This window comes from Mus musculus, chromosome 5, assembly GCF_000001635.26.
Source record: "Mus musculus strain C57BL/6J chromosome 5, GRCm38.p6 C57BL/6J".
In the NCBI taxonomy this organism is placed as follows: Eukaryota; Metazoa; Chordata; class Mammalia; order Rodentia; family Muridae; genus Mus; species Mus musculus.
Genome location: NC_000071.6, coordinates 114562391 through 114585831, shown reverse-complemented (window position 1 = coordinate 114585831; position 23441 = coordinate 114562391). Strand labels below are relative to the sequence as shown.

Here is a 23441-nt window from a genome sequence, read left to right as displayed (position 1 = left end):
CTGGCCTCAGAGTAAATCACTCATGGGACGGGCAGCAGCTGTTGGGGGGGGAGGGGGACTGAATAGAGGGGGGACAGACAGACAGACAGACAGACAGACAGACAGAAGACCACAAGCTCTAACACTCAGAAGTAGAGAAAGCAATCAGCTTTCAGGGGCCAAAGGATGCCACAGCTGGTTCCAGCGGCAACTCTGCTGCCACAGACCTGGCTCCTTGAGAGCTGAGGCCTTGAAGCTTGCTTCACACCACTCTCCTCCCTGAGCCACCCCACCTCTTCCTCGGGACAGCCTACACCCCACCACTCCCTTACTGCCTGGCCACACAGCATTTCTTTCTGACGAAGGCTTTCCCACTCCCAGTAGCACCAATGCTTGGCTACCAATGTGAACTCGGGAGCTTATGAGCTTCAGAGAGCCACATGTGGGGGCCGTCCCTGGCTTTTCCGAACAGCACTGACCAACAGAACAAGCCTCAGTGCAGGCTCCATTCGTAAGTATAAATTCTCTATAGCCAAGAGGAATTGAATTTAGCAAGGCACCCTGCTTAATCTAACAGAGCCACAGAAAGAGCTTAGATTTTAGGCACTGACCAGGCACGGTGCAGTCTTTTACTGCACTAAGCCTTTGAAATCTATGGTACACCAATTGCACGTCTCAGTTCGGACTCTGTAGCCACCTGGCTACGCTGTCCCCCAGCCTGTCCCTGTCACCACATTCCACAAGTGGCAGTGCCCAGCCAGCCCCACCTCTTTAGACCTGCCTCAGCTCCATCCAATAACTCCTCCTCCAAGAAGCCCTCCTTAACCACCTTCCACACAGCCACAATCCCACCCACACCCTGTGGCACCTTTGAATCAACCTCTTGCTTTGTGGCTAAGGTCCTGTCTGAGCTGCTGTAGCACAGACCCTGCTGCGTGTGCGCTCAGGAGCACACAGTAGGTGGAGCACACAGTAGGGATTTAAGAAGACAGAGGAGAGTCAGAATGTGGAGGGAGTGGGCCAAGAACCCCTTGGCTGCCTAGTTCATTTCAAATCCCTCCAACCCATGATAGGCAGGGGGCTAAGATGCTCACATATATGTCCACCAATACGTGGGGTGGGGATGCGCGGGCACATGTATGCATGCAAACACATACCCACACTCCTCCCCCATTCACCGAGACCCGAGGAAGGGCCTCCTTTCAAAATCAGCCTGCATGGAGAAACGGCTGTGACAGCACAAAGCCAAGATTGAATCAGCAATGGGCCGACTGCCTGGTGACGGTTACAAATGATCTGATGTGGAAAAGACGGGATCAGATGTGTGTACAACAAGGGCCACCCAGCGCCTGCACATGCCAGACAACAGGGCTGCTTAGGGGTGGGGTGGAGAGGTGGCTCCCCAGAGCCTGGGCTGCGGTGTGTGACCCTGTGAGCTCAGGACAGGCTGAGCACAGCTGGGTCTTCCTAGGGCCGGGTCCTGGACATAAACCATGCCCACACTCTCTCCACTAAGCCTGCCTGCTCAGGCTGGCCACTGCTGCAGGGTGCATATTGGACATTTCTCAGGCATTCTATACCTGGGCAGACCCTCCCTCAAATGGCCTAGCTCAGGGCATTGATGGTGGCTGCTTCTCATGTTCTTTGGGCCTGTCTCTTCCAAACACTGAATGAAACAATATGGCTTTCATTATGGGATGGGGGTGGGGTGGGGCGTTTATAATCCACCCCCTGTATCTTTCCTCAGAACTCAAGGAAGAGTGACCTACCTGTCACCATTTATAACTCTACTTTGGCCTTTGGGACAAGCCTCTCCCCTGAAATGGGGTATGAGGGGGGTGCGGGGGGAACTTCCTGACCTAGATTCTCAGTTGCTGGGTACAGAATGTCACCTCAGTGAGACATGCACCCCACTTTATGCACTCTGGGGCTAGATCCAGAGAGGCTGTGCGGCTTCCACAGGGGTGCCCAGCAGCGATGCAGTGGGGGCTCCAGCCAGACATGCAGACAGCAGATACTTAGCAAGTCCCTGATGAAGGCAGGAATGGCTGGGCCTTTCTGCTTCTGTCCTCCTGCTTCTTGGGCTCACAGTTCTTTCCTGTATGGCTGGGCTGAGCCAGCTTATCTGACTTTTGGGGCCACCCACCCCATTAATCACATGGTGCATCACCCCGACCTGACAAACGCTGGCACGTGTGGGCCACAGAGAGCCGAACACACACCCCTCAAGGCAGGTGGGCCAGGCAGGCTGGAGAGAGTTTCCTCCTGGGTTTAACCTGTCCTTGGGGCATGGGCTGAACCAACTAGTGTCTCCATCTGAGTCGCAGAGGTTCGAGGGCCGGGAAGCTCCTGAAGGAGGGGCGTCCCCTCGCTTCGTCTAGTGGTAGCAGGCCAGAGGACCTGTCTCTCAGGCTTGCTATGCCCAGATGGGGAAGCTACAGAGGCCATGGGAGGAAAGGGATTTGTTCAAGGTCATCTGGCGAGCCAGAACATGAATCCATGCCTGCCTGCCTCTCACGTCACTAGCATGAGTTGAGGGAGACACTGAGCCTCTCAGTGGGCACTGGTTCCTACTGGGGGTGGGCACTGGGCTACTCTCTCAGGCCACTGCTCCAGCCCCACTCAGTTGCCGTGATGTAGGTCAAGAGTCTGATGACAATGGGGCCAGCTAAAGGCCAGTAAACTCACCCTCAAGCCAGTAAGACTGTCATGGTGTCCTACTGACCCAGTTTCTGTATCCACCAAGCACTACTTCCATAGTCTTGCTAGGTTCAGCTCCAGAAAACACCAAACAGCTCTGCCACTCACCGGTAGGGTTCACCAAGGCCCTTGTTGCCTCAGTTTCTCCATCTGAAATGTGAGGTTAGAAACCACACACCTCCTTCAGTGGCTGCAATGAAGACGGGGGTGGGGGGGGGCGGCGGTGGGCATGACACACGCTACACACAGCACTAGCCTGTCACTCACTCTTGGCTCTTCATGACTACAGAGGTGACAACATAGGCAAGGATCTGTCCATGGTGGCATTGAACCAGAGGGGTCAAGGACCATTAAGCTGCAGGACCCAAACCCAAACCCTAACCCAGTGCAGCAGGTGGACACTTTACCTCCCAGAGAGAGAAGGGGAGGGCACCACAGGGCGCATTCATCAAACCTTTTCAAAGCACCTGTGTGCACCAGATCGCAAGACCCACAGAAGACAAGGCACAAGCCAGCAACCTGAACCTTGGGCCCTGCGACGTTAGGGAGTCGGGAGATTGCTATGCAGGACTGACAGCTTCCTAGAAAGGAGGGTGCTTGGCTAGACATCTAAATACCCAGGGCTAGGGGAGCCTTAGTGTAGAACCCAAAAGCCCCCAGTAGGAGCTGGAGGGTCTGGTGAGCCAGGCAGAGCTCAGCAAACCACAGCAGATGGGAAACCACAGAAGGGTCTGAAGTCCCTATAAGGAATACATGGAGAGATGGCTCAGCAGTTTAGAGCACTGACTGCTCTTCCAGAGGTCCTGAGTTCAAATCCCAGCAACCACATGGTGGCTCACAACCTTCTGTAATGAGATCTGATGCCCTCTTCTGGTGTGTCTGAAGACAGCTACAGTGTATTTACATATAATAAATAAATAAATCTTAAAAAAAAAAAACCCACACACACACACAGGGCAAAGGGGGGTTGTGCACGTGATGTGCAAGGAAAGACACAGGCTGGAGATATCATGGGTCCTCAGAGGCCAGGTCAAGCCCTGACCCCTGGACCCATAGGCAAGAGAGTGCCATGTCTGGAGTTGTCCCACTAGCCAGCTGTGCAGGCTTGGGCAGGACCACGAATCTCTTCATGCTCTGGTTTCTCTATTTGTTCATAACAGACATATCTTATAGACCAGGGAAGAAGAAGTTCGGTATGCAATATTAAAGAAGTCTGGTATGTAATATTACTCATTTATTAAGGAAAAAAATTTAAGGCATATATAGTTTAGTAGTCAAGAGCTTGGCTAATGTGATCTTGGGTTCAATACCCAGTGCACTGTAAAGATGAAAGAAACTGAAAGCCGTAGCCTGAGGCTATGCCCAGCCAGCGTGGGGAGGAGTCGGTCACTGGGCCAGCTGCTGTCTTAGTCCAGGTAGATGCCAGAAGAGGAGGGGCAGTGGCGGCACATCGCAGCCTTGCCAGGGCACACGCCAGCAGGAGCACGCTTGCGCTTATGCTTCTGTGTGTGTTGCTGCTGCGGCTTCTATGCAAACATGTTAATTTGTTTTCATTTTGTGTTTTTTTCCCCTCGCAGGATAATTGGGTGAGTTTGAAGTCTTGGCGAGGCTGCTGATTATAGCTATCTGGGTGGTGCCCTCACGGGGCTTGGGCCCTGCCTCCTGCCTCTGGCAGAGCAGATGCAGCTGGAGGTGTTTTCTGGGGGCATTTTTGGGGGCCCTGGGGTGGGTTCTGAGGGCCGGAGGGCTGACCTGGGACCTTTGACATAATCAAAGACCACATGGCAGCGCTGATGAACCGTGCGCATCTGCCCGCACACAGCTTTTCTTTGTGATGCTGACTGCGTACAATTAAAAAACCGAGAAAAAGAAGTGTGGTTGGCATGGTAGTGCATGCCTGTCGTTCTAACACAGGGAGGCCGAGGGAGGGAGGCCAGGAGGTCAAAGACAACCTTGGCTACAGAACTCGTCCTAGGCTCCCCCCACGCCCCAGGCTACAGAGAGACTCCTCCTTAAGATCCACAAAATTAACACTTGCACTCTCGCGCCTTAGAGTCTTGGGCATTAGAACCAAATCAGAACCAAGCCAACCTGACAGCTCTGTTTCTCTTGAGGCCAAGCACCAGCTATCCCACTAGGAGGTGGGTGTCTGTGTTCCCACTCTGGAGAACCCTGTGGCTCTGGAAATGGGCGACTTGAGGCTCAGACAGGACTCTCCTCCGAAACCAGATGACCGTAGCCATTTTCTTTTCTTTTCTTTTCTTTTTTCTTTCTTTCTTTTTTTTTTTTTTTTTTTTTTTTTTTGAGACAGGGTTTCTCTGTGTAGCCCTGGCTCTCCTAGAACTCACTTTGTAGACCAGGCTGGCCTCAAACTCAGAAATCTGCCTGCCTCTGCCTCCTGAGTGCTGGGATTAAAGGCGTGCGCCACCACACCCGGCTCTTTTCTTTTTTTTTTTTTTTAAAGATTTATTTATTTTATGTATATGAGTACACTGTAGCTATACAGATGGTTGTGAGCCTTCATGTGGTTGCTGGGGGATTGAACTCAGGACCTCTGCTCGCTCTGGCCCAAAGATTTATTTATGATTATAAGAGGGCATCAGATCTCATTATGGGTGGTTGTGAGCCACCATGTGGTTGCTGGGATTTGAACTCACTTTGGAAGAGCAGTCAGTGCTCTTAACCGCTGAGCCATCTCTCTAGCCCGACCTTAGCCATTCTCTAGATCTCTAAGTCTTCTCTCACCTGGGACCCCTGCCTTGCCTTGGGATTCAAAGGCCATGGGTGGTTATCACAGCATGGGAGGTCATCAGAGTCAGAGCCGAGGTTGGGGCACTTTGTCCCATGGGTATCCTGCACTTGAGCCCATGCTTGGGGCTCACAGCATTGGCACCACTGCATATGTCTGACTACTATGTCTTATCAGGGTTCATAAGGGTCTGTGGTGGCACACAGTAGGCCCAAGGGCTCATAAGGGCCTGGCCCCGTGGCAGCACACAGTAGGCCCACAGCAAATCGGGCTGAGTGGCTGTGGAGGCTCCAGCAGCCAAAGTCTCTCCAAAACAAGGAGGAGACCCACAGGATCAGGAGGAGATGGGAGATGAGAGGCTTCCGGCTGGTCCCCTGGGGTGCTGGGCCAACCTCTGAGGAGGTCTTGGCCTCATCACATGGGCTGGCAGCTGGCAGCACCCCTCCCCCACTGAGAGCCACAACAAAGGAGCCTCTATTTCTCTCTGAGCATTTGTTCCTGGCCAGGCTGGCCCATAGCACCCTCTCTCTTCTCTGCTGGCCGCCCCGCCAGCCAGCCGGCTGGGCAGACACAAAGGCCAGTGTGTCCCTGCTGAGCCAGCCTGGCCCCAGAAGGCCCTGTGCACAGGGAGCATGAGGCTGAAGCTCGGGAGTCCCTGGGAGGGTGTGCAGCACATAGTGGGGCTTCCATCCAGGTGCAACGGGAAGGGACGAGAGGACGAGGACTCTAGGTCTCAAGACCCAGTTTCTGCAACTCATAGCCACGTCACGAAGGAACCTCTGGCTGTCAAGAGTTTGGGGAACTGTTCCTTTTGGGGGACAGAAGATAAGCAGGACCCTCCTGGGCCGAAGCAGCCATTGTGCAGCTCTTCAGTTTTCCTCAGGAAATCCACACGGAAGCAATAGTACTCCTTACATCTAGCAAAGTCCAAATGCGACGGTACTGGCTCTCTCAGGCCAGGAGGCCCTGAGGTCCTGTCTTCAGGAGGTTCTGTGACAGTGGCCATTGGTTATTAGACATCTATAGTACACAGGGACTTGGAGCTACCTCATCTCCTCTCAACCCCACAGCTGCTCTGGAAGGGCGGGGCAGTGTGTCATAGGATGGTAGCACGGCCACAGGGCCACAGTCCACCAACAAGTGTTCAAATCCAAGCTGGGAGACTTCAGGCTTCGTTCTCCCTGTAGGTAAGAGGATGGCCACCCTCCACGGTCTACAGTTAATCTGAGAAAATAGACTCATGATGTCTCCAGGTCTAGCAAGCTTGATGTGTTGACCAAGGAGGTCTCTCCCCACGTCCCAGGATAGGAACTGAAGCTCGCTGACGGTGTTCTGGCAGGCAACCATTCCAGGAGCTAGACTACACTTTGTAGCCTAGGGTCCCAGTGGAGAACTTGGGAATGGTTTTTCTAATTTTGTTTTTTTGGTTTTTTTTTTTTTTTTTTTTTTTGAGACAGGCTTTCTCAGTGTAACCAGCCCTGGCTGTCCTGAACTCACTTTGTAGACCAGGCTAGCCTTGAACTCACAGAGATCCGCCCATATTTGCCTAAGCAGCGCCGGGGTCAAAGACGTGCGCCACCATGCTTGGCCTAGTCTTCACCTGGAGAGAGTGGGGCCCAGGGATCTGGGCCACCTGCCTTCTCATCAGTGCTGACCCCTAGAACCATGAACCTTCTTACAACATCTTCTTGTTTCCTATCTGCCTGAGCTGGGGGCAGCGATGTGAACAGCGGAGTACCGAGTAATTAAGACGACGCACCATCCGGGTGCCTGGAACACTGTGGAGTTTCCCTTTTATGTTTATAGCAATTGTATGAAAATGTGCGACACGGAGCGGCACCAGCTGACAAATGAGATGAGACAGACAGGATTCCGGGCCGGCTTTTTTCCCGGCCTGATTGGCATTAATTGTGAGCGTTTACAAAGCACAACTCGGCGCCTGACATTTGCTTCAAGCAAACGTTTCCTTCTAATAGTTTTAATGATTACATCGGGGGCTGGTGATCACCACGGGGTGGGGCGGGGCAGGGCGGGGGGGTGGGGTGGGGAGGTTGCCTGGTGCCTGGCTTCCCGGCTACCTGCTGCAGGAGGGCTGTGCCACGTGCCAGGCTTTGGGACATGGGACAGAACCCCATTGTGGGCTTGGCTGCTGGCACCTATGCTGACAAGGAAACACCAGGGAATCCCAATGGGACTCCAAAGGGACACTGGTCTGGCTTTGGCTGAAGGCCCTCAATTCCTCATGGACTAGGATGGACCCACAATGGCTAGCTGCTGCAGGTTTCTTCCTGTGTGACTTTGACTAAGTCCCTTCTAAGTTCCCGGCTTGGTCCCCTCTCCTGTCACGAGTTAAGAATTCACGCAGACCAGGATCCCACACACAGCTCTGGCCTGTCTCCACCGCATGACCTTGGAGAACCCCTTAATCTCTCTGAGTCTGTTTTCCTCACTTGAACTGAAGTCAGAGTGACTTCTAGACAGTAGGAAGAGAGGGGGTTATGGGGGAACTCCGAATACCCCGCAAACTGAGGGAGGCTGATACTCACAATGACTCATTGGCTGCTCAGTCACTCGTGCGCTCGCTCAGGTACAGGTACACACACACACACACACACACACACACACACACACACACACGCGCGCGCGCGCGTGCGCGCGCGTGCTCACTCATGCGCTTGCTCAGGTACAGGTACACACACGCGCACACACACACACACACACGTGCTCACTCATGCGCTTGCTCAGGTACAGGTACACACACGCGCACACACACACGTGCTCACTCATGCGCTTGCTCAGGTACACACACACACACACACACACACGCTCACTCATGCGCTTGCTCAGGTACTCACACACACACGCTCACTCATGTGCTTGCTCAGGTACTCACTCACACACACACACACACACACACACACACGCTCACTCATGCGCTTGCTCAGGTACTCACACACATACACATTCACTCGTGTGCTCCCTTAGGTACTCGCACACTTGGGCATAGGTTCACTTCCATGTTCAGGCATCTGTGCATTCACTGGGCTCCTGTACTTGCTCTCACTCACACTCACACTCAATGCCTTGCTCACTCACTCACTCACATACTCAATGCTTGCTCACTCTTACACTCAATGCCTTGCTCGTGTGCTCGATCTCTCACTTGCACACTCAATGCTTTGCTCATGTGCTTGTTCACACACTCAATGCCTTGCTCGCTCACTCACTCACATATTCAGTGCCTTGCTTGTGTATCCACTGCACTGTCCAGGCACTGAGTCCACTCGCTTGCTCAGAGACTCCCGCATTGGCTCCCATGTGGCTCGCGCCTTCTCTCGGGAGCTTGCTTAACTCTCTTTCACACCTCCCCACCGCTCATGAAGTCTCAAAGTCATCAAGCGCCCTATTCAGAAGCTAGGAGGCATCAAGGGACAGCCTCCGTGACGGGGCTCACACATAGCTTCAGGATGACGGGAGCTGATGGCTCCCAGGGTACTCTGTGTATAGATCTCCATCAGCCTTATCTCTAATACACAGTAGAAGAAACTGAGGCACAGTGGAGAGACAGTAACTAACGTCAGTCTGGAAACCAAACCTGGACAGATGGGGCACAAGGTGATCCTCTCAGAAGCTGCTGAGACCTGCCCCTGGGGCCCCGAGGGGAAGCCCCATCTGGGGACGACCACCACCCCCAACACACACCCAAATGCATAGCCAGGCAGGGCATCAGCACAGGGGGTACCAGGAGAACACAACAATCAGTGATGATCTGCCAGCCCTGCTACCAGAATCGCATTTCCTAAAAACCCCAAATTCAAACATGGCTACACGTCAAATCCAGCCAGAGGTCATGCAGAGGGCCTCCAGCCGGTGTCTAAGGACACCCATGGCATATGCAAAGGCTCAGACTCGTAAGAAGATCTGGTGGGGTTGGGAGCAGCTGGCCAAGCCTCTGCCATCCTGCCCACTGTCAGGGTGGACCCCTCTGGGATACACCGGCCTTGCCAGGTTCATGCCCCCAGAAAGTTCCCACGATGAACCACGGTTCTACACTGGCTTCGGCCAAAAACCCATAACAGCATTTCTGGTTTAGTTTGGGATTGCAATGCAGAGAGGGAGGGGGGGAGGGAAAAGAGGGTTTTTTTTCCCTTTTGCATATGGTAGCACAGATGGGCCCATGATCCGTAAAAACTGTCTGCAATTAAACTCCCACTCTGCATGGCTGGATTCGTCAGTCGTCTGAACCATGAGTGGAAGGCTCCACACTGACAGACAGGAGCTGTAGGGTGGGGTGAGGCAAGATTCCACAGGAGAGATGGCAGCCCAGGAACTGAGGCCTGATGGTTGGATGGACGGATGGATGGACGGACGGACAGACGGACAGACGGAGAGAAACAGTGGCGAGATCCTCCTCTGCATATCATACTCCCCCTTGGACTTTACCAGGATAGCCAGACAACTGGGTAAGACCTTGGCTAGTGCTGAGCGCCTGGATTACAGGGTAGTAAGGACAGAGAGATGGGGCTAATTGTAGTCAGATGCTGCCAGAAACCGGACCCCCGGCAGCAGGATAGGTGCTGCATGCAGTGACAGGGGTGGGGGTAGGGGACTTCTTAACCACAGTGCATGCAGGTGCAGGGCCAAGAAGCCAGAGCCTCCAGCCCAGTTGGCAGAAGGGATAGAAAATGGTGCCAGGAAGAACTGCCAGAGGCCAGACTGACTCACTCTCGTCCCCAGAGGAATTAGCCCAGCCTCCACCTAGGAGAAGCAGGTAGGGAAACCGAGGCAGGTGCCAAGACTCTCTCAAGGACCTGAGCCAGCTCTGCCAAACGAATGGCTTTGTATGTTTCACCCTCCTCCCGCATGTAGGCTTCCAGAGGATGAGGGGCCTGTACCCTCCTGCTACCTTCAGGCTCCTGGTGCTGGTCTGGGGCTCCAGCTGCTGTCCAGGAGTGCCCTAGCTGCCGCCCGGGGAATGCTCAGTTGTTTGGGTTAACGAATGCCTCATTTGGCTCTGGGACATCCTGAGAACACTAATAATTGTCCCATGATGAAGGAAATAAGATCCTGACGGACCTTTCCCTGCCCGCTCCACTCGGGGAGAGAGAAGTCATAAAAACAGCTTGCTATCTCAGCTATTGAGGCTCCGACTAGATGTCACTGCTAATTGGGTATCACACCCTTGTCTTGTTCTCTCAGAAGCTAAATCAAGAAAGCGCCACTGCTGCGGACTAATTATATCTCCGGCCTGCAGCCTGCAGCTTGTCTCTCCCTTTATTGAGTTAAAAAATGGTCACGAACCTTCATCTTTCATCCACCCCCACCCCCACCCCGCCCCCAAGCGCTAGGCCCTGCTCACTGTCCTCTGGGTGAGGCTGCTCAGGTGCAGGCTGCACGGCAGAAGCCGGTAAGAGGCCTCTGGGACAGACAGCAGGGCTGTGGAGGGCTGAGAGGGCCCCTGCCCTGGGGACCTGCTTAAGTCTCCTCTCCAGCCACTCCCCTGCCAGGCCTGGGGATTCCAGCTGGACTCCCAGGGTATTCGGGAAAACTCTGCTCTCGAAGCATGCATGCATTCATTCAACAGTTCTTGGATGTCAACCTACCATGTACCCCCGTCCGTCCAAGGCTTCCAGCAGCCCAGGAGCAGGTAGTACCAAGCACAGCACCCTGGTTGGCAGAGATGCTAGATACTTAAGTTAGAACCTCTTTGCTCCTCTGCTCAGAACTGCCAGTCACATCCCGGCCACATCCTGATGGTCCTTTCCTACCTGACATGATATTCTCGACACACTCCGCTCTTCCTGGGCACGCCTAGCAGAAACCTTTAAGGCTTCAGAGCAAGTGACAGCTTGCTCAAGAGGCTGTCCCGTCTGCCCGACACCCCCTAGGCTATGGCCTTTGAGTCCCAGGTCTGAAGTGTGTAAGCTATGCCACTCAGTTTGAACTTCAGTTGCTTCATCTTTGAAGTGGCCTGAGCTCTTCAGAGACACAGAGGCCTGCGGGTGCCCAAAGGGTGTCCAGCAAGAGCTCAGCAAACACTAACTGTAAATAAATTCCAGGCTACAGGCGCTTTGGAATGTGCATGGCTGGTAGTAACCGACCCTCACGCTTAAATAGTTTTAGAACAACCCCTACCCTCAAAGAAGGTCTCCCTGAGAATCTCCAGCTGTGGTGCCCTGGCCCTCTGAACCACACAGAGGGACCCCTGAGTACATTAAGGCTAGGCACCCGACCTGTCTCAGACCATAGGCCCCAATGACTGATTGGCACTGGCTGCCCGGAGTGCTGGAGAGAGTCCAAGGTCAGGAAAAGAACGAGGCAGGGGAAGAGGGCAGCAATTGACTGGCAATGTCTGCCAAGGGCAACCTGGCAGAAGGGAGTCAGGCCTTAACATCCTTGACATTTTATGGGCTTATAGAGGATGTGGGTGCATCTGGGTTCAGGCAGGAGGCAACTTGCTCAAGGTTGTGCAGAACATGAAGAGATGGCTACTGTACAATATCCCCCTCAGCTCCTTCCTGTTCAGGCATTTTGTTAGGACAACCTGCCCAGCCCCACCCTCCGAGGTGTCAGACCTCTGTGGACGCTCACCTGTGATGGGGCACTTATACAAGGATAAAACTGCCTTCAGTGGGACAACAGTGGAGACCAAAGCAGGAAGCGCGGGCTAGCACACAGATGTCTACCATGGTTCTCATGAGAGATAGAGGAGTTTAAAAAGAGAAGAACCAGAAAGCCAGCCTTCCCACTCTGTGAAGCCCTCCCTGGTTTAAGTTTCCACCTGTGGGTCCCTGTATGCTTTTTGAGAGCTAAGTCCCCCTTCCCCAGGGGCATCTGCCCACCTGGCTTCCAGGTACAGAAACCCATATATGGTGATCCTCTCTGGAGTGGCAGTTAGCCTGATCTAGAGCCTAAGCCTCTTCTTCAGACACCACCTCTGCATCGTCTCAGGTGCCAGGAGCAGAGAAGCCCTCTGGCTGGGCAATGGCCCCGGGCCTCACACCCTTCCTCTCAGGCAGACTCTGGATCTACCTGACAGATTAGGAGCCTGTGGTCACACAGATGGTGAGGGTGTGTGGCCTGAAGCTGCTGCCTCTGCCTCAGTCAGTGCCAAGCTCAGCCTGGGCTCTGCCAGGCGGCCAGCCTCCCTCCTCCCAGGGAGGCCTCTCTCCCCACATACCCTAGGTCATTAAGTTCTGTGTCTGAGTCCTTGTCCCTGGGAGCCAGTTCACAGCCAGCTCCTCTGGCCTCACCTCCTGACCTCCTGGACTTTTGTCTCCTGGGCCTCTTGAGTACACAATAAGAGGAGCTTGGGGGGGGGGGGGACACACAGGCGGGGAGAACAGCTGCTGGAGCTGGGGCAATGGCTAGATGTGGAGCTGAGGTAACTGGCCAGGATCTTAGCCTAGTTCACTCATCCTCATAGCTCCAGAACGTGTCCTGTATGTGCAGAATTTTTCTACCCACAAGCCCATGGGAGAACTGCTACTGCCAATAAACCAATCGGGAAACTGAGGCCCACGAGGGTAACCAATCTGTCAGGAAACACACATACCCAATGAGGATAGAAACCAGGGTTCTCCCCCAAACAGGCCTAAGGACCCCCGCGGGCGGTCCCCTGCTGACCTCTCCAGACCCCAGGCCTTGAATGAAGCCTCTCTTCCCTTGAGCCACACAGAGGGAGGGAGCCCGCTAGAGAGCATCCTCTAATGTCCCTATTAGCTTCTCTCTCCTTTACTCACGACCCTCCTCCTCTCCAAGTGCTCCTTTCCTGACCATACCAGGGGCCCTTTCTCCCTCTGCCTGAGACTCCCTCCTGCATGCTGGGCCGGGCAGATTCTTGGTCCCTCCCGAGGCCCTCCCTGAACAACTACAGTCTTCCACTCTTGGGGTTCCCTCCAGCCAGTTTCTGTCCAATCCAGGGTTCCCACTGCCTGCAGATTTGCTCTGAGGGTATCACAATCTTCAAGGCCAGCACCCCATTGTCAAGGCCGAGGTGAAGGGTTTACCCAAGGGCACAAGAGATAGGGCAGAAGAATTTTAACCCAGTTATACTCTTCCCACTACCCGTGTCCCCCACCCCCAACCCTGACTATGGGGATCCACTGCCCTCCCCCTTCCACTCCCAGGCTGTGTGACCACGGGGCATAAACATATCCTGTGCCCCCCCCCAAGTGAAACAAGTTAGAGGGATTGAGTTATCTATTGGTCATCTGGCTCCTTCTGAGGCCTCTATTTCCCCATCTCTGAAATGGCACTAAGTCCACCACGGGTGAATAGGGGCGCCCCACCAGCCACAGTCTAGGTTTGCCTTTTGTCTGAGGCTGGCAGCAGGCACTCAGCTGTTTCTCAACTAAGCAATCAGTGGTCCAGGTGGAAGGAATGCCCACACACCCCCGACAGCCTCCATCCCTTCGCAGAATCCCCCTCCCCACCCCCAGCCCGGGCAGACTAAAATAGTCATTAGGCAGATTTCAAAAGATGTCAGTAGCTTATAATTATAGTCGACATCCTTCTGAGATAAAAGTGATTACCTTGGATGCAAATCGCTTAGCAACCAATCAGGGCGGCGGGCGGCGCCCGCGGAGGTGACCGGCCGGCAGCGCAGCCCTCCTCCCTCAGCCGCACCGCACCGGCGGCGAGAAAGCGCACAATAGCTCTTGACACGCAAATGGGTTAACACAATAAAGGCGGCTCCGGCCGGTGCTGGGGGAGAGCAGCAATTCCCGGCCCGCGGGAGGTAATAAAGCGGCCCTTTTGTGCGCGCCTTCTCGTTCTCGCCCCCGCCCAGCCCCAAGGAATCGCTGCCTGATTGAATTACGGTTCATGAATACGAGCTGCTTGCCTGCTTTCTCTGACTGGGAGGGTTGGCAAAGCAAGAGTGGGCAGGAGGGAGGTTGGGGAGGACGCCCTGGTCAGGCCCGGCCCCTGGTACTCAGATGGGAGCCACGTGTGCTCCCCCTGTAGGCTCACCACGTGGGAGCCCCCTTGCAGAGGCGCTGGAAGGCTGGGGACCCTACCCTAGCCTAGAAACCCGGTCTTCAGCATTGGGCTCTGAGACACTGGGAGAGCTGAGGATTATGCTAATAGCAGGTAGAAACTACATTTATGGAACACTTACTGTAGGCTCTGGCCTGTGCTAAGCCCTCACAGAATCCTCACCACGCCCCTGCTTGTAGCTCCTTCTGACAGATAAGGAAACCGAGGCTCAGACTCAAAGCCAAGCAATGCGATCACACAGCAGTCGGTCCCAGACCCAACCATTCCAGTCTCGGCAATAAGCCTGCCCCCACCCCCACCCCCGGGGAAGGGGAGCTTCAAGTTTCTCACCAAAGGCATCAAGCTGGACAGGGCCTATACCTGGTTTAGAGCAACTGGTCGGGGCACTGGTTAAGTGCCAGTGATGGGAGCATTGGGAGGGGGCGGGGCTTAGGAATATGCTGCAGGAATGGTTCATACACCTGCCCTGTCACATGAGACTCCAGGACACAGAACAAACACCTCAGTGCCACCCTGCCCCATTCAACCCTCAGACAGCTCTGAACTACTCATCCGGTGTGTTGCTCTTCTATCCGCCCCGCCCCACCCCCCCACCCCCACCTGCCCCTAGGTCAGGATCGCCACCCATTAAAGTTCTGTTACCATCTATAAACCTGTCTTCCACCAGGAGAGCCTGCCAGGGGCTCTGAGTAGCCCAGGGCCATCTCACATGAAGAAGGCTGGCTTTTTCACTATCTCTGGCAGGTGGGTTTCATGCTATATAACCCCCCCCCCCCCAGGGCTACAGATAGGAGCCTAGCAGGTATAAGGGAACAGGCTGGACTCACAAGGCCTGGCAGAAGTTACCACTGTGTTCAGTTCACCCAGGAAACCGTCCTAGGACAGGGGTGCCTCCCCTATGCCCAAGTCCTGGAGATTCTGAATGGGGTGGGGGGAGCACCGAGGCCAACCCACTGGAGCTGCCTGGCTGCGCATCATCACTTCTTTGACTTGAGCCTTGGGTTTCTCATCCACAAAATGGGTCACAGCACAATCCACTCCTGAGAAGCAGCTGAGATGCCGCAAAATGCCTGGCGCTCTGGAAGACGCCGGGTAAGCTGGCAACTCCCCACACACACCGCTCCCCCCCCCCCCCCCGTCTGGCGCTCACTGCCAAGCCCAGGGAGCAGAGGGAAAGGAACAGAAGGAGTTGCCCAACTCTGACAGCCTTTCCCTCTGCCTTGGCTGAGGGACTGTAAATACTCCACAGAGGGCCTCCAACCGCGTGTTTGTGTGTGTGTGTGTGTGTGTGTGTGTGTGTGTGTGTGTGTATCTCTGGCGCACACTCCAAGTTTGTTTCTAAGCTGGGAAGTGTTGAGAGAGGCCGGGCAAACAGCCCTGTGCCCACAGCCTCCCCTCTCCACTCCACCCCCAATCTGCTGTTGTGCCGCTGGCTGTCCTTGGAAGCTTGCGTGTAAAGAAACCCTTCAGCTGGAAACAGGATCACCCCACCAAACCTCCAAAGTGGCCTCCCCCCCCCACCCCGGTATTTATTGACCTGTTAATGGAAGAGCCTGGGAGGAGGCTGTAAAAATGGTCTGTAGAGAAACCCTGTCTCACCTGTCGTCCCCGCCCCCCCCCCCCATGGGAGCAACAATGCCAGCGTCTTCAATCTTTCCCCTAGAAACTTGACTGTGGCTATTTTACCCCCTATCTGGCCCTGGCAGTGATTGCTGGGATGGGCAAATGAGAGTAAGCAGGCTGTGGCTTGGGAGCTCTCTGGGCTCCATACTGTACAGGGCTGCTGCCAGAGTTCGGTGGGGAGAGGAGGGCTCTCAGCATCTCCACCTATCCCCCCTGGCCTGGTATTTGCTTAATGAGCATCTATTACACTGCTTGTCAAAGTCATCTTAAATGACAGAAGGGGAACAGCTAAGGCAGGAGTCCCAGCTGGACCATGGCCCCTTACCTTGAAGAGCAGGGGAGTTCCCTGAACTTACACAGACAGACAGACAGACAGACAGACAGACACACACACACACACCAGGAAGGTCCTGGCTCCCCTCTCTCTCTGGCTCAGGCAGGACATTCACCTTTTCAAGAGAAGCCTGTTTGAAGGCTGAAGCCCACATTTTTCTGGGGACCCTGGGAACTCCAGTTGCTGGCTGGGTACATGGTAGGGTTCATGGGGACCTCCTTTTAAGCATCCTGCTTAAAAGTAAGAGGTTGCTCTGTTTGGGAGTCTGGGAGACTCCAGACACTGCAGGAGACATAGGCAGAGTTCTGAACACCTGTCCTCAGGGGCAGGGACAGCTGGCACTGCCTGCCTCCCTCCCCCACCTCGAGTGGGGATTTAGGTCATAAGATTGCGGCCGGGGAGGACAGGGAGTTGGCCTTCACCTTCTACTACACCAAGGCATTCGGCCTTGGCCATTCTGGCTCCACTCAAAGCCAGCTGTGTTGTCACAATTCTGGTGACATCAAAGGTCGGGCAGTGATGTCACATGCAGCCCATTGGAACATGCTGTCTTTGTGAGTTATTTGTAACAATAGACACACAAATGTCTTGCCTGGAAAGACACCATCCTCAGACATGAAGTTTTGGGACTCCCTGTCTCTGAGCTCTGTCTCTTTAAGATCCCAAAGGTGGTTTTGTAGACCCCCTCCATGCTGGCCAACCCTGGCTGCCCCCAATCAATCTTTACAAAAGTACAAGATTCCCTAAGAATCTCCAGAGGACAGGGCCACCACCTTTGTTAGCTTCATGGGTGGGGTGCCTTTCCTCTGACAAATACCGATGTCAGTAGAATACCCACGAGGGTCCACAATCTCCACTCCAGCCAGTCCAAATAAGTTGTGTGGGCAGGACAAGGGTGGACAAGTAGCATTGCTGTCTCTGGGCACCCAACAACCTAGGGCCCTTTTAGGGCCAGTCCAGGTTGCCAGGTTGCGAGGAGCTGTCCCCAGCTCAAACCCAAAATTCTGCACCCCGCAACTCACCGTATCAGGCAGTCGGACGAAGGGCACCAAATCTCAGAGGCCACGACGCTCCGATCTGCGGGTTGCGGCCATGCAGGGGTGATAAAGATTGCTGGAGAAAGGCCCCCTTAGGGGGCCGATGTCTTTCTTCGTATGGAAAGGGGAGCCGTCGGTGAGGGCGATCCCTGCGTCCGGAAGCGCCGTCCGAAGTCGGAAAAAGGTTTTTTTTTCCCCCCTCTCAGTACCCGTCGCGTCCGCCTGGGACCCCGGCCGCTCGCGCGCTCAGGCGGCGCATCCTCGCAGGAGACTGTGCTCCATACGTCCGGCGGGAGGCGCTGCGCCTCCCTTCGGGGCCCGGCTCACCGCTGCAGCTCTGCCCGCGCCTCTCCCAGGGCGCCCTCTCCGTCCGCGCTGGGAGGCCGGCGGCCGCGGCCCCTCTCGCCAGCCCCAGCTGCAGCCTGTCTTTGTTGCTTCCTCTCGCTTGCCCTCCCGCCCTCGGCTTGCAGCTCCCGGCTTTGCTCAGAGGTGGAGAGTCCGTCTCCTCGGAGGGTTGCACGCACCTGCAGCGGCCCGGGCTCCTCGCCCGGCGTGCACCGGCCCCCGCAGGTTGCAGAGAGCAGCGCCGAGAATGAGCCGGCCCCTCCTCCTCCTGCTCCGAGCTCCGGGTGTGGGGGGAGGGGAAGCCGGCGAGCAGCGGCAGTGGCAGCCGCAGCGAGCGGCAGAGACTGGGATGTAGCCTCGCGGGCCTTGGCGCTGAGGACCAGCAGATCCAGCAGGCGCAGGGCAGACTCGGGGATGGAGAGCCGTGCACCCGGTATGGTGCTCGAGCGCCGCAGCAGCGGTCGGCGCACAGGTCTCTCCCGTGCCCGTGGCCCGGGACGGTTCGCGGGGCTCCCGGAGCCGCAACCTCGCGCTGCCCAGCACCCTCGCCTAGCCTCGGGCCCGGCTCTTCGCCCGGCCTGGCCGGCGCGCGCAGCCTCTTCGCAGAGCTGCCGGCCCGGCAATGCTGCCCGCTGCTCCGCTCCGGCACGACTGACAGGCGCGGGCGCCCGCTCCTGCCGCTGCGTCTCACCCCCGGTCCGCCCCCCGCGTTACGGCCCAATCAGCTGCAGCCGAGAGGCGGTTACCACGGTGACGCGGCGCCGCGTCCTCCGCGAGGCGGGGCTGGGGGCCGCCACGCGCGCTTTTCGCGGCAAAATTCAAAGGCCGGCAGGGCGGCTCTCCAACCTTTTTCCCCAAGCGGGGATGAGGCGGGTCCTGCTCCTAGAGGACTACAACTCCCGGCTTGCTGCGAGCCTAAAACAGGCGAAGGAGTCCCGATTGGAAGGGCAAGGCATGCTGGTTGTTGTAGTCCCTTTGTCGAAGACCTAAAGGGTTGAAAGCAGGTAATCCTATTCACTGAGTACCTGTTTGAGGGTAGGTACTATGCATTATTCCGTTTACTCTTGGAACAGGCCCTATGAGGAGTGTGTTAAAGATAGTAAAAATAGGTTGGGGTGACACCAAATGGTAAAGGGTGCGGTTTGCAAGACCCAACATCAAACCTTGGGACAACCTAAACACACACACACACAGAGCAAAGTGCATACTACACTTAAATTTTTCAAAACTGTGAGATTGGCTTTATGGCCTACATTTTACAGAGGAGAACACTGATATTTGACACTTGTTCTCAGTTTACGGACAAAACTAAGACGTGAAGCTTCCCGATTGCCTTTTCCACGGAGCGACTGGGGATGGTGGTGGAGTTTTGGGCATCAGCGCTGAGATCTGTGGAACACAAACCACATGCTGAATCCTTGGTCAGCTCCATCCCACAGATGTATACATTGACCGCGGGAGTCAGGCACTTAGTATTTTCTATGTTGCTCCTGTTGGTCTCAAACTCCTAGCTTCAAGCCATCCTCCTGCCTCAGCCTCCAGAGTGCAGAAAATATGACCACAAGCCACCATACCTGGTAAGGCTCCGGTTTGTCGTCCATTTAACAGGTAGGGAAACTGAGGCACAGTATCACCTAAAACTAAGTAGGTGTTTCCATTCTTACTTGCCTGACAGCCCACAGGTAGCAGACAGGGAAACTGAACCCTGGGAGACACAGATTCCTAAACTGTTAAAATGTCTGTCACAAGACTGGGCAGTAGTGTCACATGCCTTGAATCCCAGCACTTGGGAGGTAGAGGCAGGTGGATTTCTGAGTTCGAGGCCAGCCTGGTCTACAGAGTGAGTTCCAGGACAGCCAGGGCTACACAGAGAAACCCTGTCTTGAAAAACTGAATTAAAAAAAATGTATGCCACAAAAGAAGTTGAACACCCAGCTTTCCAGACAGAACTTCAGGATCCCTGCAGAAACGTAAAACATCAATCAGACACCCCCATCCAGCCTCCAAGACACCCCCATCCAGCCCCTTTAGGGGCTTTATCTTAGGGATGCTTAGTGATCTCAGGCTTTATCTTAGTGATGCCTGGCGTCCTCCCAGAACCTTGCCTGCGGTTGACCTTGGCCGTTTATCTTCAAGGCTTGGTGTCTGTAAAATGAGAAGACATATCTTAATCTCCTCTGTATCTGGCCGTTGTGGGGGGGGGGGCAAGAGAGAGCACCAGATGCACTCAGCAAGTGTTTAGTGGTGGTCCTCCATCCTAGAGGGCTGGTGAGCGCATCCAGGGTTTTGTGTGGATTGCAATCAGGCCTTAGCCTACTTTCAGGAGCCGAGCAGAGAGCAGAACAACCGCTAACTAGAACCTGGAAGAGGCACTGGCAAGGGACCTCCAGGGCAGGCCCAAGTAGGCCACACACTCCTTATCTGGGGCAGAAGCTGGCCCTGTTTCGGGTCTCAGATCAGCACTGTGAATGAGGTTCCAGCAGCCCCAGCCTGCCTCTGCACTTGGCTGTAGTTCCCAGTGGCTGCCTGTCCATCCTTCCTCCTTGGCCCCTCCCTGCTCCCGGAGTGTGGGTGGGGGCGGGGATTTACCTGGAAACCGGATCGGCTGCCAGCTGCTTCCCCTCTGGGCCAGCGGCCAGAGCGGCCCTGACGTCAGGGCGAGTTGCCCAGGCGAGTTGCTGGCAGGACCCAGGGCAAGGACAGGTGGGGAGAGCAGATTCAAGCCTGGGACAGAGGAGGAGACAATGACGACCGAAATCTAGGAAAAGAGAGGAGTGGGGGTGAGGGGTGGCGTTAAGGTGAACAGCGGGCCAAGCTGAGTACAGCCTTCTCTGAGCCCGAGATTCGCTGTTGGTAGGTCACCATGACAGCCGCCTTGTGTTATTCATGTTTCAGAGTCCTTTTACCTTCACGGAGAACCTGTGCCCTGCGGATAGAATTACTACCCGCATCTTGTATGGGAAGAGGGCTGCGGGACTTGCCCAAGGTCACCCAATGAAGGAACTGAAGCCCTCCCAGTCCTCCACCCCTCAGCAGGCAGCCACAGATTGACAATGTGTGACCTGGACAGACATTTCTTCCCTTTTCTGGGTCCATCTCCTTGTTGAGGGCTCCCAATGTGGTCAATAGCTTCCCAAAAACCTGGCGTGATTCCCAAACAGTGCGGGCGGGGGTGGGGGAGGGCAGCAGCTAAGGGTGAGATCTGAAGGGGGTGTCTGTCTCTAAAGGTCAGGGAGTTTGTGAGGTGCTGATGATGGATTCTGGGGGGCAGTGGGCTCAGAGGCAGCTGTGTTAGAGATGTGTTTTGCAAGCAGTTGAAGGTTCCGGAGATGCTTGAGACTTTATTTTATTTATGTCTCCAAATACACATTTGTATCTTTAATCATTTCAAACCTTTTTTTTTTTTAAAGATTTACTATTATACATAAGTACACTGTAGCTGTCTTCAGATGCACCAGATGAGGGCATCAGATCCCATTACAGATGGTTGTGAGCCACCGTGTGATTGCTGGGATTTGAACTCAGGACCTTCGGAAAAGCAGTCAGTGCTCTCACCTGCAGAGCCATCTCACCAGCCCCTCAATCCTTATTTTTAATGACGGTTCTTAAATGTCTTAACCTCCCTTATAGCCCACCACCCACCTGAGATAGTAGAAAAGAAAGGATACGGGGGAAGTGTACATGTTCAGAAAGGTTCTTTGGAGCAACTCCCATCTGTGTTGTCTGGAAACCAGCAGTTCAGTTCACAGGTCAGCAGGCACTGCCAGCTCGATCCACTCGCAGAGACACTTCATGCATACAGGGGCAGGCCAGTTCAGTAGAGTTGGGTTAGTAGACCTAGCAGAGACAGCCAGGCCTCAGCTTTTGCTGAGTCAGCAGGAACACTCACCAGCAAAAGTTCTTGACTGTGCCTCTCTCAGGAAAGCGAAGATCAGCGAAGACAGGAGACCAACGAGTGTTACACAGCCAGCTGTTCCTGAGTCCTATTTATACCCTCCAAACATCATGTGTCCCTCCAGTATCTTGCTTCAGCCCTGATCCTCGGGAGCGGCAAGAAACTGCAGCACACCACCAGAAGGTTTTTGGTGCGTTTCTCTCTATGGAGTCCCGACAAATGCAGCTCAACTATGCAGTATAAGGCAGACTGATACGTGTGGTCATTAGCAAAGAATCCTTCACCACAGGTCCTTTCACGTGCTTGCTCTAGCAGAACATCCTCTCTCCTGTGTCTGCTTCAGTGAAACGTTCCTTCAAGAGTCTGCCTTAGCCTTTTACACCTGTGTCCACTTTAAGGAAATGTTCCTTCACGTGTTTGCTCCAGCAAAACACCATCCAACCGACTTTTCCAAGAACCCACAAGTTTCCACCACACACAGCCACCCTCCCTCATAGTCCTGGTTTTTGTTCTACACTCTGTCCAACACTAACATGATCTGATTAGAGACTAGGCTATAATTCCTTTGCCGAAGCCTTGGGGACCTCCAGGCCGGCCAGCTCCTGAACACTTGGGACTAGGATTTAGTTTATTCCCTCGCCATTCCTATAAGACCCTACATACCAACCTTGCTGAAATGCATGTACACCCTCCATCATGTGTGCCTCTTACCACCCCAGACCTTTTGCACAGTGCTGTTCTCTTTACCTAGAGGGTCCTCTCTCCAGGTAGCCAACTCTTGCTCTGTGGGCTTGTGATAGGCAGCCTATTTTGGTTGAATGGGGCTTGCTCCAGTGACCCAATAGAGAAATCTACAAGGGATGGAAAAGTGAGCCACATTCCCAGAATCAGGTGCCTGTCCATAATTCTGTGACTCTGTCACACAGACAATGTCCCAAGCTTCTGGCATTCTGGCTAGACTGCACCCCCACAGTTACTTGACTATAGCCAGGTATGCTCCTCCCCATAGTTACCTACCTGGCAACAGCAAGATAGCCCAACCCACTCTATAAGAGGGACTGCTTGGCCCCTCTTCGCCACTTTTTAGTCCTCGTTTTTTCTTACTCTCTAGCCCTCTTTCTTTCTTTCTTTCTTTTTTTTTTTTTTTTTTTTTTTTTTTTTTTTTTTTTTTTTTGGTTTTTCGAGAAAGGGTTTCTCTGCATAGCCCTGGCTGTCCTGGAACTTACTTTGTAGACCAGGCTGGCCTTGAACTCAGAAATCTGCCTGCCTCTGCGTCCTGAGTGCTGGGATCAAAGGCGTGTGCCACCACGCCTGGCTCTAGCCCTCTTTCTCTCTTTCCCTTCCCCCCTCTCTCCATGTGGCCATGGCCAGTCTCTATCTCTTACTACCTTCTCTCTTTTCTCCCTGCCTTTCTACAATAAAGCTCTAAAACCATAGACTGTCTTTGATCATGAAGGCCCGCCGTGCTTGAACGATGGGATAGGCTTTCTCCTAACGTGCTGCGAGCCATGTCTAACCTCCAGCCAGAAGGTCTTCCTGTGCTCCAACCACAGACCTGACCAAGGGATCTAGCCCGCGTGGGAACCATCCAGCGCCCCCTCTCCCCAGCCCTCTTCCCGCTTCATCCCCGGGGCCAAGTGCCGCCCCGTGGCCCCTATTCTGTTCTCAGCTCCTCTGCTGTATCCAGAGTGGGATGCTGGAGGCTGAGAACCTGGTACCAGGGGCTGCCCTTTGTCCACCACCTGCCATGTGGGGTCAGTGGCTTCAAACAGCCAGATG

General features: G+C 54.6%; 1 protein-coding gene across 2 annotated transcripts in view; it reads right to left on the bottom strand.

Moving 5' to 3' along the window:
- The window catches only part of Fam222a (family with sequence similarity 222, member A), a 44970-nt gene extending 27389 nt beyond the window's left edge, over positions 1 to 17581 (bottom strand). Inside the window, exon 1 of one of the 2 annotated variants that reach the window (NM_001004180.1) lies at positions 17408 to 17581. The gene's annotated coding sequence lies outside the window, so the exon portion shown is untranslated. Of the gene's footprint in view, positions 1 to 13962; positions 14561 to 17407 lie in introns of those variants that run through there. The other variant, XM_006530401.4, reaches the window with a different exon arrangement.
- Between the last annotated feature and the right edge of the window lie 5860 nt (positions 17582 to 23441).